Here is a 19068-nt window from a genome sequence, read left to right as displayed (position 1 = left end):
CCGGACCCGAGCTCGGCAAGAGTCGGTGGCTGCTTCGGTCACGGACCAAGTTGGACCGGGGGTGCCTACAACAACATCTCTCACCCCGGAACAATATCAATCGGTTTTGGCATTATTAGATCAACACAAATTGCCCACAACCTCTCACCGTCTCAACAAAGATCCACTCGTTAATCTCACCGGTAAGTATACTTCTTCTTTTCATCCTCCTTGGGTTATTGATTCCGGAGCCGCTAAACATATATGTTCGGCTCTCTCTCGTTTTTCTTCATATTCTCTTGCACCTCCCGATCTATACGTTCGATTACCCGACGGTTCACGGGTTAAGGTGCACCATATTGGTTCTGTCTATTTTCCAATAGATTTTATTTACAAGATGTGCTTCATATTCCATCTTTTCAATTTAATCTCATATCTATATCTCAAGTTTCTAAATCCCTTGGTTGTACCGTCTTGTTTGATAATGACTTATGTCTTTTTCAGGACCGAACAACGAGGACAAAGATTGGGCATGGTAGTCTTCATGACGACCTTTACTTCCTTCGCACGGAGCATCCCATCCTTTCGGTTTCAAGTTTAGTTCGAGATAGTTCTAGTCATGAGTCTTTTGTTTTATGGCATAAACGTTTAGGCCATCCTTCTTTTTCCCGTTTTCAATATTTTAATTCTAAGCTTCCATGTATGAATTTTAGTTTTTTATCAAATAAAGTATCATGCGAAGTATGTCCACTTTCAAAACAATGTCGATTACCTTTTCCTACTAGTACTACTTCCTCCTCTCATATATTTGAGTTAGTACATGTAGATTTATGGGGTCCCTTTCCGGTTCCCTCCACCTCCGAGTGTCGTTATTTCTTACCCTTGTCGACGATTTTTCTCGTTGTACTTGGATATTTCTCATGAGTTCAAAATCGGACTCAAATACGATAATTAATTTTTTTTTTTTAATTACGTTCATACGCAATTCGATTGCAAAATTAAAACAATTCGATCCGACAATGGATCCGAATTCATGAATAATTTCACTACAAAGTTGGTTTCTTGATAAAGGGATTACCCACCAACGTAGTTGTACTCACGCACCCCAACAAAACGGGGTTGTCGAACGAAAACATCGCCACATTCTTGAGGTGGCTCGTTCTTTACGCCTTCAAGCTCACCTCCCTCTATCCTTTTGGGGTGAATGCGTTCTAACCGCGGTCTATCTCATTAACAAATTACCAACACCCATCCTTTTTGGAAAATCACCACATGAAGTCCTCATGGGTACTCCTCCGAATCTTTCCCACTTACGTGTGTTCGGATGCCTTTGTTTTGCTCGTATTCCTTTGGTCAAAACAAAGATGGATGCTCGCTCTTCCGCCGGCATCTTCCTTGGCTATCCAAGTGGACAAAAAGGATATCGTATTTACGATATCTCCACAAAACGGATTTTCGTCTCTAGAGACGTCACATTCTTTGAAAATCAATTTCCTATGTCCGATTCCTCACCGTCGGCGACAAACTATTCTCCTCGTCCGACACCATTCTTATCAATTGACGACGACGACATTGCCTTTCCGGCAACAATTAATTCACCGTCTAACAGTAGCGATGACACCGAAGTGCCTACTGTTCCTGCCATCCCGGTCAGTGATGCCGATACAGAGGTGCCTTCAGACACCCCTGAATCGGTTCCTGCCCGATATGACAATGCAGAGGTGCCTTCAGACACCTCTGCTGGATCAGTCCCTGATCCACTAAACGATACAGGGGTGCCTTCAGACACCCCCGTTGACACTCTTGTCAACCCCAATTCCGGGGCCTCTTCGGCTGCTGCCGACACCACCGTCCATGACGGTTCTTCTCATACCGTTCCATCGACAGACAATGGGGCTTCGGATTCCGGCCGGCCTTCCCGGTCACGACGCCCACCATCCATCCTATCTTAACGATTACGTGTGTTCCAACACGAATACAGTCAAGTATCCACTTGAAAACTACTTTTCTATAAATTCGTTTTCTACATCTCATCAACAATTTTTATCATCAGTACTATCTACTACCGAACCTAGCTCTTTCACTCAAGCAATGAAATCTTCACATTGGAGAGACGCTATGGCCAAAGAAATCTCCGCCTTGGAAGAAAATCAAACCTGGACTATCACCAGCCTACCACCCGGCAAAAGACCTATTGGTTGCAAATGGGTGTACAAAATCAAATTCAAATCTGACGGTTCAATCGAACGTTACAAGGCCCGTTTAGTGGCCAAGGGCTACACCCAAATTGAGGGAATAGATTATAGTGACACTTTTGCCCCAGTGGCAAAACTAGTAATTGTTCGTGTTCTCCTCTCTCTTGCCGCCATTAAAGGCTGGTCACTTCACCAATTGGACGTTAACAACGCATTCCTTCAAGGTGATCTGAATGAAGAAGTTTACATGAAACTTCCCCCCGGTTTCTCATCTCAGGGGGAGTCTAAAGTCTGTCGGCTTCATAAATCTCTGTACGGCCATAAGCAAGCCTCCCGTCAATGGTTCTCCAAATTTTCCTCCGTTCTCATCGAACAAGGTTTTTCGCAATCTAAAAGCGACTACTCTCTCTTTACTTTTCGTTCTCACTCCACTCAAATTTACGTTCTCGTCTATGTAGACGACATAATTATTACAGGAAATGATAATAAAGCTATTTCTCAGTTAAAATTATTCTTAAATACTGCTTTCTCATTGAAAGATCTGGACCGTTTACAATACTTCCTTGGTATCGAAGTATCTCGCTCATCACAAGGCATCTTCCTATGTCAACGGAAATATGCCCTTGATATTTTAAAAGATTCTGGACTCACCGCTGCACGTCCTTCTGAGTTTCCCATGGAACAAAAACTTCGTCTCAGTCCTACCGGCTGCACACCTTTGCCAGATCCATCGGTTTACCGCCGCCTAATCGGCCGTTTACTTTACCTAACGGTTACACGGCCAGATATCACCTATGCCGTAAATAACCTCAGTCAATTCATGCAAACACCTAGCCAAGTACACTTAGACTCCGCTCACCGCGTACTACGATACTTGAAAGGTACCCTTGATAAAGGAGTTTTCTTATCCGCAGACAGCTCACTCCATATTACAGGATACTGTGATTCGGATTGGGCAGGCTGCCCTTAAACCCGTAGATCAACTACTGGATACTTCACAATGTTAGGGTCCAACCCTCTCTCTTGGAAATCAAAGAAGCAACCCACAGTTTCCAAATCTTCAGCTGAAGCAGAATATCGAGCTTTAGCCACTCTTACATGCGAACTACAATGGCTCAAGTATTTACTACTTGATTTTGGAATCGACCACTCCGACCCGATGACAGTTTACTGTGACAATCGGGCCGCTCTCCACATTGCCGATAATCCCGTCTTCCACGAACGAACAAAGCACATTGAGATAGATTGCCACATCGTTCGTGAAAAGATCAAAGCCAATGTCATTGCCACACGCTTCACCAGTACAGAAAATCAGTTAGCGGACATCTTCACAAAACCACTTGGTGCAGAACCGTTCAAGAACATAATTGGCAAGTTAGGCGTTACTTCCATTCCCGCTCTAACTTGAGAGGGAGTGTTGGAAGGTCCACTCCACTCGGCCAAACCGAGTGGACTTGGTCCCATAGGAATCCTATTACAACTAGGATTCCTTAGTAGTTAGGATTATATTTAGATAACTATTATAGAGTTTAGTTGTTTTTAATTTCCTCTTTTGTATCCTATATATACATAACCATACATAATTGTACAATCAAGTTATTATGTATAATAAAAGGTATTTTACCAAAGTATTCATCCCTACCACTAATAACTTGTCTCTCTCCCTCTCGGATCAAACCGAGACTTCATCTTCTTCTTCTCCCACTCGGCTTCACCGAGTGTGATCATCATCATCTTCTTCCACTCGTCACCTTCGAGTGCCTACTCGGTTATAACCGAGACATCAATCAAGTCTCCCTCTCGGCTTCATCCGAGAGTGACAATCATCAAGGTATTTATATTTTCACATGTTCTTCCCTATACCTTTTCATCATATCTCAATTATTAGTTTTAAGCAACTCGTCATCTGTCAATGGAGGTCCAGATGGGTTTAGTTTGAAGATAGTGCACAGAGACTCTATTGAATCACCTCTCTACCCTGGTAATATAACCATAGAAGAAAGAGTTGAGAGACTTGTCCAACAATCGAAAGCCCGAGCTCGTTACCTCACCTTAAGAAAGTTGATATTGGCTAACATAACCAGTGGAGCGATTCATCCCGATGCGGCACGCATACCCGTTTACGCCCGAGGATCAAATTATATTGCAAAAGTTGGACTTGGTACTTTTAATGAACGACAATCCTATAAAACTTACAACTTAGTTGTTGATACAGGAAGTGATCTCACATGGACTCAATTTGAAGGTTGTATTCATTGCTTTCCTCAAAACGAACCTCTTTTTCCTCATACAAGGTCAAGCTCTTATGGCTTTCTTCCTTGTAACGGGCACGATCTTTGCGATCCTGGAAAGTGTAACGGTCAAGCGTGTTCTTACTCTAACCTGTATGGCGATGGTTCAACGTCATATGGTATTCTTGGCCATGAAAGACTTACACTACCTTCTGAGGGAAATGGCAGGGTACATTTTAATAATTTTATTATGGGTTTTGGATTAAACCAGCAGAACTTTCGCGAAGACGGTAGCGTATCAGGAATTTTAGGGCTATCAAGAGGAGAAAAGTCATTTATAAGACAAGTTGGAGGAAACCGATTTTCTTATTGCTTTCAACCATCAGATGGTTCTACAAGGAGCACATATATACGTTTCGGTAGCAATGCAAATATTGGAAGTAATACTGGAGAAAGAGTATATACAACTCCTATAACTCTTGGTCCTGATGACTTTCTTTATTACTTGAATTTAGTGGATGTTAGTGTAAGGGGGAGAAGACTTAGGTTCCGTCCTGGTACTTTTAGGTTAAGAACCGATGGAACTGGGGGTTGTCAAATGGATTCAGGAACTCCACTCTCCACTAACACATTTTGGAAGACCACACTATTTGCGTATTAAACAAGCTGTTCTAAACTATTATCAATTCATACCGGCATTGCGACAAGTGAATTTGAATAATGGTTATGATCTTTGTCTTCGTAAACCCAATGGAAATTTCAACAATTATCCCAAGATAACTTATCATTTTGATCAAGGAGCTGAAGTGTCTGCTGGTGGTTTAGATTTCTGTCTATCCATTGTTCCATCAGAGGATCGTCTGGAAGATATGGGAGTAATGATAGGAGCTGTTCAGAGTATTAATCATTGGGTTTTGGTTGATCTTAATAGGATGCAAATGTCATTTGTTAAAGAGAGATGCTAGCTAGCAGACTTGTCTTGAAATGAATAAAACTTTAAGAAACAAATGGTTTTCTTACTCAGATTTTCTAACGTATCAAACGGACCCTTAATGTATTTCTGGTTTTTTTTCTTTAAGAAAGAAAACATAAACTAATTTAAAAAAAAAATGGCTTTTTAATTGGGGGCACATATTAAAAGTGGGGATGTTAGTAACGCCCCACTTTAAAGTGGGGTGCACACGTTCCACATTAAAGTGGAACGCGGGGCAGACTTGTTCGAGCTGTCTCGGTTGAGTCAGACCGAGGTTACTGGTCTGATTTGGCTGAGTCATACAGATCTGACTCGGCTGAGTCAGACATATCTGACTTGATTGGTCTGACTCGTCTGAGTCAGACAATTCTGAATAGTTTGACTCGGGTGAATCAGACATATTTGACTTACTGAGTCAGATGTCGTTTAAGTGGGTTAGACTGATCTGACTCGTCTGAGTCAGACCGATCTGACTGGGTCAATTAGAGACCAAATTAAAGGTTCTTTTAGGACATTTATTTTATAAAATTTAAAGAGTTAATTCCTATTTGGCCCCCTACTTTGTGACCAGCTTCCTTTATGGCCCATTTTTTTTTTCGTAAATTCAAATATGGCCCCCATTTGTTAACACCGTCAGTTAACTTTAGTGGTTAACTCTTTTGTTTCCATTATTGCCCTTGTTATAAAAGAGATTTGAAAATTCAAATTTGGCCCCCTTTTGATATGGGCCAATTAAAAAAAAAATCAATTATTTTGGACAAAATTAAGGGGCCAAAATGAAATTCAAAATAAAAAACACTTTATACCATATCTTTCCCTCTCTCTCATCCACCTCATCAAAATCAGACACCTCATCATATTCTCCGTTGAAGGTCGCCGGCCGGTTAAATTTTCCGGCGACCTTCAAACTTAAAAAAAATTGAACTTTCTCTCTCTTGTTCTTCCATCTCTCTCTCTCTCCTTCATCCTTCTCTCTCTCTCTTCTTCTTTCCCTCTCTCTCTCTCTCTCTTTTCTTCTTTCCCCCTCTCTCTCTCTCTCTTTCTTTTTCTCTCTCTTTCCCTCCATTCTCCCTTTTTTCTTTCTCTAGACCTCCGGCGAAGTAGTCTTCGCCGGAGGTCTGGTTCACCAGACCAAAGAAGGTCTGGTGAACCAGCGAACCAGACCATTGAAGGTCTGGTTCGCTCGCCAGATCCGACGACCTAACAGACCTTCGAAGGTCTGTTAGGTCGCCAGATCTGGTGACCTTAGAATCGCCAGATCTGGCGACAAACCAGACCTTCAAAGGTCTTAGCTCGCCAGATCTGGCGACAAACCAGACCTTCGAAGGTCTTAGCTCGCCAGATCTGGCGAGCGAACCAGACCTTCAATGGCTAGAGAGAGAAAAAGGGAGAATGGAGGAAAAGAGAGAGAGAGAAAGAAAGAGAGAGAGAGAGAGAGAGGGAAAGAAGAAGAGAGAGAGAAAGATGAAGGAGAGAGAGAGATGGAAGAACAAGAGAGAGAAAGTTCAATTTTTTTTTTTTTTTTAACTTTGAAGGTCGCCGGAAAATTTGGTCGGCCGGCGACCTTCAATGGAGAAGATGATGAGGTGTCTGGTTTTGATGAGGTGGATGAGAGAGAGGGAAAGATATGGTATCTAAAGTATTTTTTATTTTGAATTTCATTTTGGCCCCTTAACTTTGTCCAAAATAATTGATTTTTTTTTTGAATTGGCCCATATCAAAAGGGGGCCAAATTTGAATTTTCAAATCTCTTTTATAACAAGGGCAATAATGGAAACAAAAGAGTTAACCACTAAAGTTAACTGACGGTGTTAACAAAAGGGGGCCATATTTGAATTTACGAAAAAAAAAGGGGGCCATAAAGGAAGCTGGTCACAAAGTAGGGGGCCAAATAGGAATTAACTCAAATTTAAATGATTAATAACTGATACATCCCTCAAATAATATCCGACATTTGATGGAACTAATTGAATTAAATTGTCGCCAAAGTGACCTCTTTTATGTAGATTAGTTTAATGACAATGTTGGAGTAGGTCGTGTGTATGTAAACTCATGCGGGTATTTAGTCGACCCAAAGGTAGTTTAATATTTGGCCGAACTACATATACACATGCCGTGATAAATGTGAGATGATTGTAAGGTGTCCATGTGAATAATGAGTTGGTCTAAAGATAGACTTATTGTTTGACAGGATTTATCGTCTATGTTTGACTACTGCAACAGAGATACCACTTACAAGTTAGTATTACTGTCCAAGACTTGATATTAATGTTTTGCTCGGTATTCTGCTACGTATCTCGGTATTGTTTAGATTTTCAATCTCACTGTAGTATAGTTATGATGTGAACATGTAAATTTATTATATCTATTCTCTGTGCAGTTACTGCAAATATACCAATGCATGCTTACAACATTCCCATTCTCAACGGGTATAACTTTAAGGACTGGAAAGAGAGCATTCTGATCGTTCTGGGCTGCATGGATCTGGATTTTGCACTTAGGGTGGAGCAACCCGCCCCTCTTACGGATGATAGTTTTCCTGATGAAAGGAGACACTATGAGAGGTGGGATCGCTCCAATCGCATGAGTCTCATGATCATTAAGCGCGGCATTCCAGAAGCTTTTCGAGGCGCAATCTCTGTTGAGGTAACTAAGGCCATTGATTTCCTTGTCGAAATCGAAAAAAAGGTATGAAAAGAACGATAAGGCAGAAACATGAACGCTTTTGGCGAACCTGACTTTTATGAGGTATAAAGGCAAGGGAAACATAAGGGAGTACATCATGAAGATGTCTCATATAGCTTCCAAACTTAAGGCACTGAAGCTCGAGCTGTCTAAGGACTTACTCGTGCATTTGGTAATGAACTTTCTTCCTGCACAATTTGGTCACAAAGGAAGAAAACAGTTCTTTCTTTTGTAGAAAACCTGGGCATATGAAAAAAGAATGTACCGAGTATGCTACTTGGCGTGCCAAAAAGGGTATGTTCTTTACTTTGGTCTATTCTGAAGTTAATTTATCTTCAGTACCTAGAAAAACGTGGTGGTTAGATTCAGGTGCATCTACTCACATTAGTGTTTCTATGCAGGGTTGTCTAAGCTACTGAAAGCCAATTGATGGTGAAAAGGGGGGACAATATCGTTAACTGCCTGGAGGCTTGGGGCGTCACAAGTGGTATCAGAGCCGAGGACGGCTCTTCGCTGAGGGTGGGGGATTATGATAGTCCCACATCGCTCACGAGAGTGTCCGGAGCCTGGGCTATAGGTGTATGCTCAAGCTTGGTAAATATCGAGGCCTCTTGGGAGGGTCGTGGTGCCTTCGCCAAGACAAAACCTCACACCACGCTGAGTGGTGATTAAGTGAGGACAAAATCGTGTATGTGGGGGGTTCACGATGTCGCTGCGTGCTCTGATAGGTCGGGCGAATCGCGTGTGTTCGCCCAATACCGAGGCCTCTTGGGAGGGTCGTGGTGCCTTCGCCAAGACAAAACCTCACACCACGCTGAGTGGTGGCTAAGTGAGGACAAAATCGTTGTGGGGGGTCCACGGTGTCGCTGCGTACTCTGATGGTCGGGCGAATCGTGCGTCGTCGCCCATGTCGAGGCCTTTTGGGGGAGTCTGTGGTGCTCTCGCCAAGAACAAAACCTCTTACCATCCGTGTGAGGGTGGTGGCGAAAGGGAGGACAATATCGGTAACTGCTGGGCTTGGGGTGTCACAGTTAGATTTAGGTGCATCTACTCACATTAGTGTTTCTATGCAGGGTTGTCTAAGTTACTGAAAGCCAATTGATGGTGAAAGATACATCTATGTGGGAAACGGGCAGGCGACAAAAGTCGAGGCAATAGGTCATTTCAGGATATTATTAGGAACTAGTTTTTATTTGGATTTGAAAGACACTTGTTATACCGTCATTCAGACGGAATTTGGTTTCAGTTTCTGTTTTCGACAAATCTGGTTATCATTGTTCATTTGGAAACAATCAGTCTAGTCTTTCTTTAAATTCAAATAAGTGTGGTACTGGTACGCTAAGTGCTTATGATAAGCTATACTTGCTTGACACTATTGAATCCTATAATGAAACCTTGCACGTGGAAACACGGGGTACGAAAAGGAAAATTACTGAAGTGAATTCAGCTATGTTATGGCATAAGCGTTTGGGTCATATATCCAAAAATAGACTCAAAGGACTGGTGTCGGAAGGTATTTTGGATTCACTTGACGCCTCAAACTTAGATGTCTGTGTAGACTGCATAAAAGGAAAACAAACCACACAGAAGAGATTAGGTGCCACTCGAACTTGAAGCGTCTTAGAATTGATTCATACTGATATATGTGGGCCATTCCCTTTGGCTTCTTGGAATGGTCAACGATATTTCATATCATTCATCGACGATTTCTCTCGATATGGGTGCTTATACCTCATTCATAAAAAGTCTGAGTCCTTAGACGTGTTCCGAGCTTTTAAAGCTGAAGTTGAAAATCAGCTCAATGCAAAAATAAAAGTCGTTAGATCTGATCGTGGTGGTGAATACTACGGTAGATATGACGGTTCAGGAGAACAACGTCCAGGGTCATTTGCTAACTTCCTAGAGGAATACGGAATCGTTCCACAGTACACCACGTCAGGTTCTCCTAGCATGAATGGTGTAGCTGAACGGCGAAATCGCACTCCTAAGGATATGGCAAGGAGTATGATCAGTCATTCCACCTTACTAGAGTCACTCAGGGGAGAAGCATTAAAGTCAACAACTTACACCCTTAATAGAGTACCATCTAAAGCAGTTGCTAAACACCCTATGAACTTTGGACAGGGCGAAAACCAAGTCTAAAGCATCTACATATTTGGGGATGTCCATCTTTTTTTTTTTTTTTGGAAACATAATAACTTCATATATAGCCATAGGCAAGTGCCAATTACATACAAGTTAAAAGTAGAAAACAAAGAAGATACAAAGGTACTCTAACTAACATTCAGTATATATTGGGCCAGCAAGTGTGGAGCCTGGTTTGCTTCTTTTGGGCAGTACGAGAGTGCCCATAGTGGAGCGTCATTGAATTTCCTCATGGCTTCCAGAATGTAAGGTTTCAATCTCCAAGGGAATGAATCCTGGCCGTTTGTTATTTCATCTAGAATAACCTTGCAATCTCCTTCTATTATCAGACTTGGTCGGCCTAATTCTTCCCCAATATCCAGAGCTAATAGAAAAGCCCTAGTTTCACTTTCTAGGCTTGAGTCTGATTCGATTCTTGTTGCTATCTGCTTAATGATTTGTCCATTACTGTCTCTAACCACCACTGCCATGGATGCTCCTCTGTCCGAGAAAGCACCATCAAAGTTGGCTTTTAAATATTGGTTCTGAGGTGGTATCCATATCGAAGAAGCTGGGTTTTGAATCTAAAAATCGTTTCTGTTATGGAATCCTTCTGCATATTTTCTAGTTTGATAGACGATGGAGTCGTAGTTTGGTTGTTTGTTGCTGAATATAGCTTCATTTCGACTCTTCCAGTGATACCAAAGAAGGTAAATCCCAAACACAAATTTCCTTTCTTTTTGTTGTTATGAATCAAATATCTAACCAGTTCTGTTGGATGTGCATCATGTGGGAGGTATTCAAACTGTTCTGCCCTAGCCAAAAGCTCCTTGAACTTGTTACATGAGCCAAAAAGATGTTCAACTATTTCCTGTTGAAGATGACATAGTTTGCAAGTCAAATCAATATCTGGGTTTCCTCTTTGGATGCTATCTAAGACAGGTAAACCTTTGCTCACCATCTTCCATATGAATAATAAAACTTTTGGTTATATTCCTTTAATTTTCCATAGTTTTGACCATGGGTAGTTAGTTCCTGCTCTCATGTTAGGGTTAACATTGATAATCTCTCTGTAATATGACTTAGAAGAAAATTTACCATTTGTACTTGCCGTCCATATTAGCTGATCTTCTGTTGGAGTAGAGGGAATATGTATTTTGTTTATCTTGGTAACTGAGTCTGAATCGAATAAATCTCTGATAAAAGGTTCATTCCAATTGTTTTCTCTGATTAGATCAGAGACATAATAGGGAACATTTTGTCTAGTAAAAATAATATTTGGTTTGTATTCTTCTATTGTTGGTATCCATGGATCAACTTGAATACGGATGGACTTGCCATCCCCTACCCGCCAACAATGATTCCTCTTGAGAAAATCTCTAATGCTCAATAGTGAAGCCCAGATTGGTGATATGTTGTTTTTCTTTGTTTCTGTCCAGTAAGCTTGAGATGTACAGTACTTAGCTTGTAATATACGAACCCAAACAGATTTAGATTGGGTGAGGAATCTCCAGGCTAGTTTAGCCACCAGAGATTCACTCACCTTGGTCAACGATCGAATTCCCAATCCTCCTAATTCCTTTGGTTTTTGGATAATATCCCAAGGGAGGAAGTGCATCTTACGATGTTCTCTATCGTGATCCCACCAAAATTCCTTTTCGAGTCTCTCCAGTTGGTTTAAAATACCCTTAGGAATGAGTGAAAGACAAAAAAAATATGAGCAGGAGGGACTCAAAACAAACTTTATTAATAATGTTCTGCCTGCTTGTGATGTTAATTTCTTTTTCCAACCAGCTAATTTTGATTTGAAATTGTCTATAAGAAAACCATGAGCCCGAATTTGATTTCGTGGCTTAAGAATAAAAGTCCCCAAATACTTGTCTGAATTTGTCATGATTGGAGTATTTAGTTCAGTGAGATATAAATTCCTGGTTAATCTGGAACTCCCGGACTCAAATAAATAGCTGACTTGTTGTAATTGACTGCCTGACCTGAGAATTCCATATATGTAGACAAAATATGTTTGATTGCCTGGAGATTACTTGTAGTTGCCACTCCCATGATCTTAAGGTCATCGACAAACAACAGATGAGTGACCTTTGGTGCATATCTGTTGACTCTATAACCTTCATACAATGATTCGTTTTCATATTTCTCTATTAAGAATGACAAGGATTGAGAAACTAAAATAAAGAGATATGGAGACAGGGGGCAACCCTGTCTTAGACCTCTTTCTGGTCTGAATTCCCCATATTGTTTGTCATTGATTAGTATACTCATTGTTGGAGTAGTTATACATGTCATAATTAGATGCAGAGAATTACCTGAGACACAAAAGCTAGAAGGACCTGTTTGAGAAAGGACCAATTAATTCTGTTGTAAGCTTTAGCCATGTCCATTTTGAGTATAAAAGCTCATTTCTTTGATTTAGATAAGTTCATTGAATGAATACTCTCCTGGATGATGACAATATTGTCTACGATCTGTCTTTGTGGCACAAAAGCACTTTGATTCCAGTTGATTGTCGCATCTAAGAGTGGTCTAAGTCTGAGGCAAGGCTTTACAGGCCAAATGAAAAGAAGTTGGACTCCAAAACAATAAGCAGTTACGTTATTGGATACTTGGAGCGATCTAGGGGCTACAAATTTTACGTTCCCACAAGAAAGTCTATTTTTGAGAGGGGAACTGCAGTATTTTTTGAGGATGTTGAGTTTGGGGAGAGAAATAAGGTTAGAGACATTGTCTTTAAGGAGGAATCAATTTTGATCCCTACTACTACTTCTGACAATGTACCAATTTTCATGCGTACGATTGTCGAAGAAGGAGATTTGGAACCCTTAGAAGACAATGTTGAACAACTCACCACTCCAGTTCAGGAAGTTGTTCCTGAAGGACAAACTCAACTACCTCAAGAGGAAGTGCCATTACACAGATCCAGCAGAGAGAGGAGAAGTGCTATCTTGAATGATTACGTAGTATATCTCCAAAAACATGAGGACACTGGTGGATTGACAGAAGGTGTGGACTATAAGCAGACTTTCTCTCCAGTTTCTTCGAAAGACTCTTTTAGGATAATTATGGCACTTGTTGCACATTTTAGGATAATCAGTGCCCTTAAACTAATTTAGAAATTAAAGAAATGCAACAGATTTCTTATGCTTCAACAGTTGGGAGTCTAATGTATGCTCAAGTTTGTACACGTCCAGATATAGTATTCATTGTCGGTATGTTAGGCAAATATTTAAGTGATCCTGGAATGGATCACTGGAAAGCAGCCAAAAGGGTTTTCAAATACTAACAGAGAAATAAAAATTATATGCTCACATACAAGAAGTCGGATCCTCTGGGAGATCATAAAGCATATGATTCCGACTATAGTAGATGCAAATAATTATAAAATCAGTGTAAGGCTACATTCGTCTATTTACTGAAAGAGGTATGTTAGGAAGAGTGTTAATTAAACACTCATAGCTTCTTTTGGATCATGTAATAGAATTTGTAGCAGTTTATAAGACATCCAATTTTGGATTAGGATTGCAGTATTTTGTCACTAAAAATGTCATTCTAAGGGTATTAAATACCATCAAAGTCATATTGTGACAATTATTTTGCATTTGTTTCATATTAACAACAATGAGAACTAAAATATAAAGTTCTCGGTTGTGAAGAAAGAACATAGAGTGGGTTTCTTATAGAGCATATTAAGACAAACTCCATTATTGCGGATGCGCTAAGAGAGGGATTAACACCGAAGGTGTTTAATGAGAATATTGTTCTCATCGGTGTTATATCACTATATGGTAATAAGGTTTAGTGGGAGTTTGTACACATATGGTTTGGTGTTATTTAGACATTGCTCTATGTTTTGGATATTTTCTGCAGAAATAAGGAATTCAGTTATTTTACACTCTGTCATATTATGTTAAGGTCGATCTCACTAAAGTTAAGGGTAAACTAGTTGGAAATAGGCATGGTAAGATCACATTGCATGTAATTTTCTGAAGGAGTTAAAGGATGTCCTTCGACCAAGGTGGCAATGCGACAAATTTGTCGGCTAGGACAATTGATGGAGGAGATCATCAAGTCCGGTTGATTTAGGGGTCGTGGAGTTTAAGCTAGAAACCAACCACGATCGTCGAATTACAAAGTAATTCGCGGCTAACTTCGACCGGATCCTACAACGGGTTACACATAAGAGTGTCAATTTGATCTAGGATATGACTAGTGGGAGTGAGATATAATAATGGAAATGTCCCATAAATATATCTCATAGGCCTAAAGGGAAATTAGGCAAAGATAGTAGAAAAAGCCCAAAAATGGGGTTTTGGGCCTAAACCGATTCTGGCACTTTTAGGGCTTGGATTGGGCTGATTTTTGGAGGGACGTTTCCTTATGTTATTAACATTAAATCTGCCAATTTTGGCTGGGTTTGGACATCATCTCCTTAGGGAATTGAGAAAATATCAACTAGTTGCTATTTTCGATAATTTCCCTAAATCTTATTCTAAAGGGTGTTTTAGGAAACCAAAAAGAAGGTGGATTCTTATTAGTGTTCTATATAATCTAAGCTTTCTTACTCTACCACATCAAGTAGAGAAGAGATAGTGAGCTAATTCCCATTACTATCAATCTAGTCAAAGAAGAAAGGTGTTCTTCTTCCAACCACCATTGGTGTGCTAGCTAACAACAAGGTGGGAGATCAAGTTGATTGCTCGTGTCCCAAGTAGAGGAGCTACGTTTGAAGCTCTTGGTCTTCTCAAAAGAAATTGGAAACGTTCGAGGGAAAAACTAGCAAATAAGGTATTCATCTACTAGTTTTGCTTAGTATTATTATGGGCTTATGCATGTGACCCTGGGAATACTAATGTAGACATTAGATGTCTTATTTCCGCCATTGACATTAGTATAAGGGTGTAAAACCCAACAGTGGCGTCAGAGCCTCTTGCAATTAGCCTATCTTATCTAAGTTTTGGACCAATTCCATGCTTTTCAAGATAGATTATTGTGTTTAAAGTGTTTTGAACACAAAATTTTGATTAAATTTGAATGGGATTCAAAATATTTCAAAATTTGTTCTTGATAGTTTTTCAAAAACCTAAGATTTTGATCCAAATTGGTTTGATTAAAGAGTTGTTTTTGAGTTTTAGGAAACTCCCAAAACCAAAAATTTGGACTTTTAGAAGTATTCTAAAAGGAGTTGTTTTGAGTTTTAGGAAACTCCCAAAAACAAAATTTGGAATATTTTAAAAGTTTCTAAAAGTTTTGAAAATTTTAGAAGTGTTCTAAAAGGATTTCAAAATTTAGAAAGAGTTTTAAATTTGGAAAATAGCAAATAGAGATTTGAAAAACAAAAAAAAAATTTGGAAACTAGGGTTTTTTGGAAAACCAGGAAGCTTCTGGACGCGTCCAGAGAACTCAACCAGACGCGTCTTGGACACGCGTCTGGGAGGTCTTGGGCGTCTCGGACTAGGTCCGAGACACCTAGTGCTGGTCCGGTCCAACACTAGATGCGTCTGGGACGCTTCTGGTGCATGGACTAGCGTCCTGACTCCGACCAAGACGAGATCAGGCCTAAAGGCCTCGACCAGGACGAGATCAGGCCTAAAGGCCTCACCTGGACGAGATCAGGCCAAAAGGCCTCGGCCAGGACATGCCGGCCCTATAGGCCGTGCCATGTCCGGACCTTGTCCGAGCCCTTTTGTGGGCTTGGGCCGGGACATGTCTAGACATGTCCCGGGCTTTTTCGAGGCTTTTCGGACCATGAAAAGGGACCATCATTCGAGATGGAGTTTTTGCCAAATTTTCTTCCGATTCCAACCAAATAACTCCAAAATTAATCCGGGCCATCCAGAAGGCCAAAACGGGTTTCTCTTTAAATTGATTTATGAAATCATTAAGAATCGAACCAAGTTTTTTTCCGAAATTGACCCGGGCTTTCTCGAGCCCAAAACGGTATTTTTCTTAAAATTGATCTTAGAAATCATAAAAGATAAAACCGGAACGCACCATTAGTCGAACTCTTCGAATTTAGACTTAAGTTCCGTAATGTGACATATGATGTCGACAAACGTATCTTCCAAGATCATCATGCATATATAATTCTTAGCCTTGATATATTATATGAATGCATATGATGTGAATGCGAGAAACTAGTATGGCCATAGATTTATTTCTTATTCTTGTTTTAAGCACGGATGGGTGCATGGTTTGTTATTAATTCTAAATTCAAGTTTATATGATCTGCGAATCGTTAGAGTCTTGTAATTAGAGTTTAGGGTCAATTAGTCCATTGAAGAAGCTCGAGGAAGGAATCCAAAGGAGAGTGGGAGAAATCAATGGAGGTTCAAAGATGACGATCTAAGACGAACCAAAAGGCGAAACAAGAAGAAAACCAAAGGAGATTAGATCTTCTAGGTTAAGGGTCATACTAGGATCCACGTCTGCTTGATTTACTTTCACGCGCGAATTTACTTACTTATTTACGCTTTATGTCGCGGATGTTGGTTAGGCTTAATAGTTTACTATAACAAACGCCAGACTAGCGTAAAAGTCCCTAAAAGTAATCTTCAGTAAAGTGCCTATCCAGATTAAGACACCCTTTGCGCCGTTGTTCGAGGAAGGTGGGTCGGCCTTCGCAGAGTACCTCCTCTACCTTGGGACAATGTGGGTAGGTCTATAGAAGAGGCCTACATGTCTAAATGGTTCTACTCAATGAGATTAGCAAAAGAGTTTTGGATACTCGAGGCAAAAGGATAGATTAGTCATTCATCAATAAAATCTATCAACCAAGAGTCATAAGGGTAAGATCAGTGAAGTAAGTTCACTCACTTGGAACAACAGAGTCAAAGGGCAGGACCCTAGTCCGCTTTACTCCGAAGAACTGGGGTCTTGGAATCACTTATTCAATCGAGGACGATTTTATATTGAATTATGTGTGAAAACTAATGTTTTTCAAAAACGATAACGAGTTTTAAAACTTTGCCATTTCTTTATGTAGAATTAAGATGACAAAAGAGAATTTCAACTTCCGCTCACTTCTCGAGAAGGAGAAGCTGAATGAGCACAACTTCCTCGACTGGGAGAGGAACCTGGGAATAGTTCTCAGGATGGAAGGCAAGCAAAATGTACTAGAAACTCCAATTCCTATATTGGATGCTACTTCGACTCAAGAAGAGAAAGATAATGAAAAGAGTATTCAGAAAAAGGCAGACCCAGTAACGTGCTTGATGCTAGCAAACATGAAACCAACTCTTCAAGAGCAGTTCATAGACATGGATGCTTGCTCCATTATTCGACAACTTCGGGAAATGTTCCGGAAACAGTCGAGATTGGAGAGGTTTGAAACCTCTAAAGCACTTATGGACATGCGTCTCGAGAAAGGAAAACTAGTAGGGCCTCATGTTCGTCACATGATCAGGCTCATTGGCAAGCTAGCTAAACTGGGTTTTCCTTATAGCCAACAGACGGCTACCGATACTATCCTCTATTCCCTCCATAGTGGTTTCAACCAGTTTAAGATGAACTACAACATGAATGGATGGGACAAGACATTGGAGGAACTTCATATCATGCTTCTAACGACCGAAAAGGATGTAGCAATAGTGGAGAATAAGAAGGATGTTCTTATGGTACAAAAGGACAAGGGTTTCAAGAAAGGTGGGAAACAGAAGAAAAAAACTGCGTCAAAAGGAAAAGGCAAACAAGTTGCCAAACCTAAAGACAAAGGTCCTCCTTCTGACACCAAATGTTTCCACTGTGATGGCAAGGGCCATTGGAAGAGAAACTGCCCTAAGTTCCAGGAGGACAAGAAGAATGGAATGGTAGTTTCCGGTTCAGGTATTAACAGTTAATTTATCAAATACTGTAAAATTCCCAATATGGTATTAGATACCTAAAATGCTCTATCATTGTGAATGTACAGGTGCAGCTGGGAACTGAGTATTTGCCTAAAGGAGACAAGATCCAAGAGGGAGCAGAAGCCTAGACTGCTAAGGATGCTGAAAGGGATCGGAGTCTACTTTAGGCACTAATCTAGATTAAGTGTTTTTCTAGTTTTTAACATCATCTCTGTACAAAGTATTATGGAGAATCAATAAAGAAGTTTATTTCTATATTGAGATGTTATAAAGTGCTAATTTAACAATACATACCAAAAGATTCTAAACTTGGTTAAACCTGCAAAGAGACTTATGACTCTCATAAACAGGTTCCATCCAAATCACAAAAGGATGAGGACGGTATGTCCAAAATAACCAAGAATGCTTAAAGAAGCAATGAATCGACTGACAAGAAAGATGGTATTGAGTCAGAAAAAGATGGTTGATCGTCGGTGTATTTCTAATATATCCAAATTTGGAATGTCCAAAAGGGATAAAGATGAAATAACACGAATCAAACCCTATCCTCCAAAATCCACTAAGTCTAGACATAGCTTCCCACAAATTTACCGAAAATCCATCAAACAGCTAAGCTTGTAAAAGCGTTACAAAATTTAGCTAAAGTCTGACGCAATTTCTTTAGAAGAAATTTGAGCTTTTTCCACTACCAATCAAGAGAACAAAAGTGTTTGTTGCTCATGATAGTATTCTTATAATAATTAACATACATAGTATTCTGGGAGAAAAGTACTAATTATTAAAAGAATAAGTGGGAGAAAAGTACAAGTCGAATTAATTCGATCATGAGAAAAATCATGAAGAGTCATGAAGAACAATCATGAAAATTGTACAGGCCGATTAAGTTCGACCAAGAGCAACAAAACTGTTAAAAGACAGTGAAACCGCGATTCCTCGGAAAAAAGGAAAAGGTGGAGATTGGATCTTAAAACCTACCGCACAAAAGCGAATGTAATTTGCAGGAGAACTCTCAAAGTAGTTGAAAG

The sequence above is a fragment of the Eschscholzia californica genome, unplaced genomic scaffold (assembly GCF_041429995.1).
Source record: "Eschscholzia californica isolate CP2 unplaced genomic scaffold, dmEscCali1.0.p SCAF_1, whole genome shotgun sequence".
Lineage (NCBI taxonomy): Eukaryota > Viridiplantae > Streptophyta > Magnoliopsida > Ranunculales > Papaveraceae > Eschscholzia > Eschscholzia californica.
The sequence above is the reverse complement of the archived record's forward strand: the minus strand, read 5'-3'. Positions refer to the sequence as shown.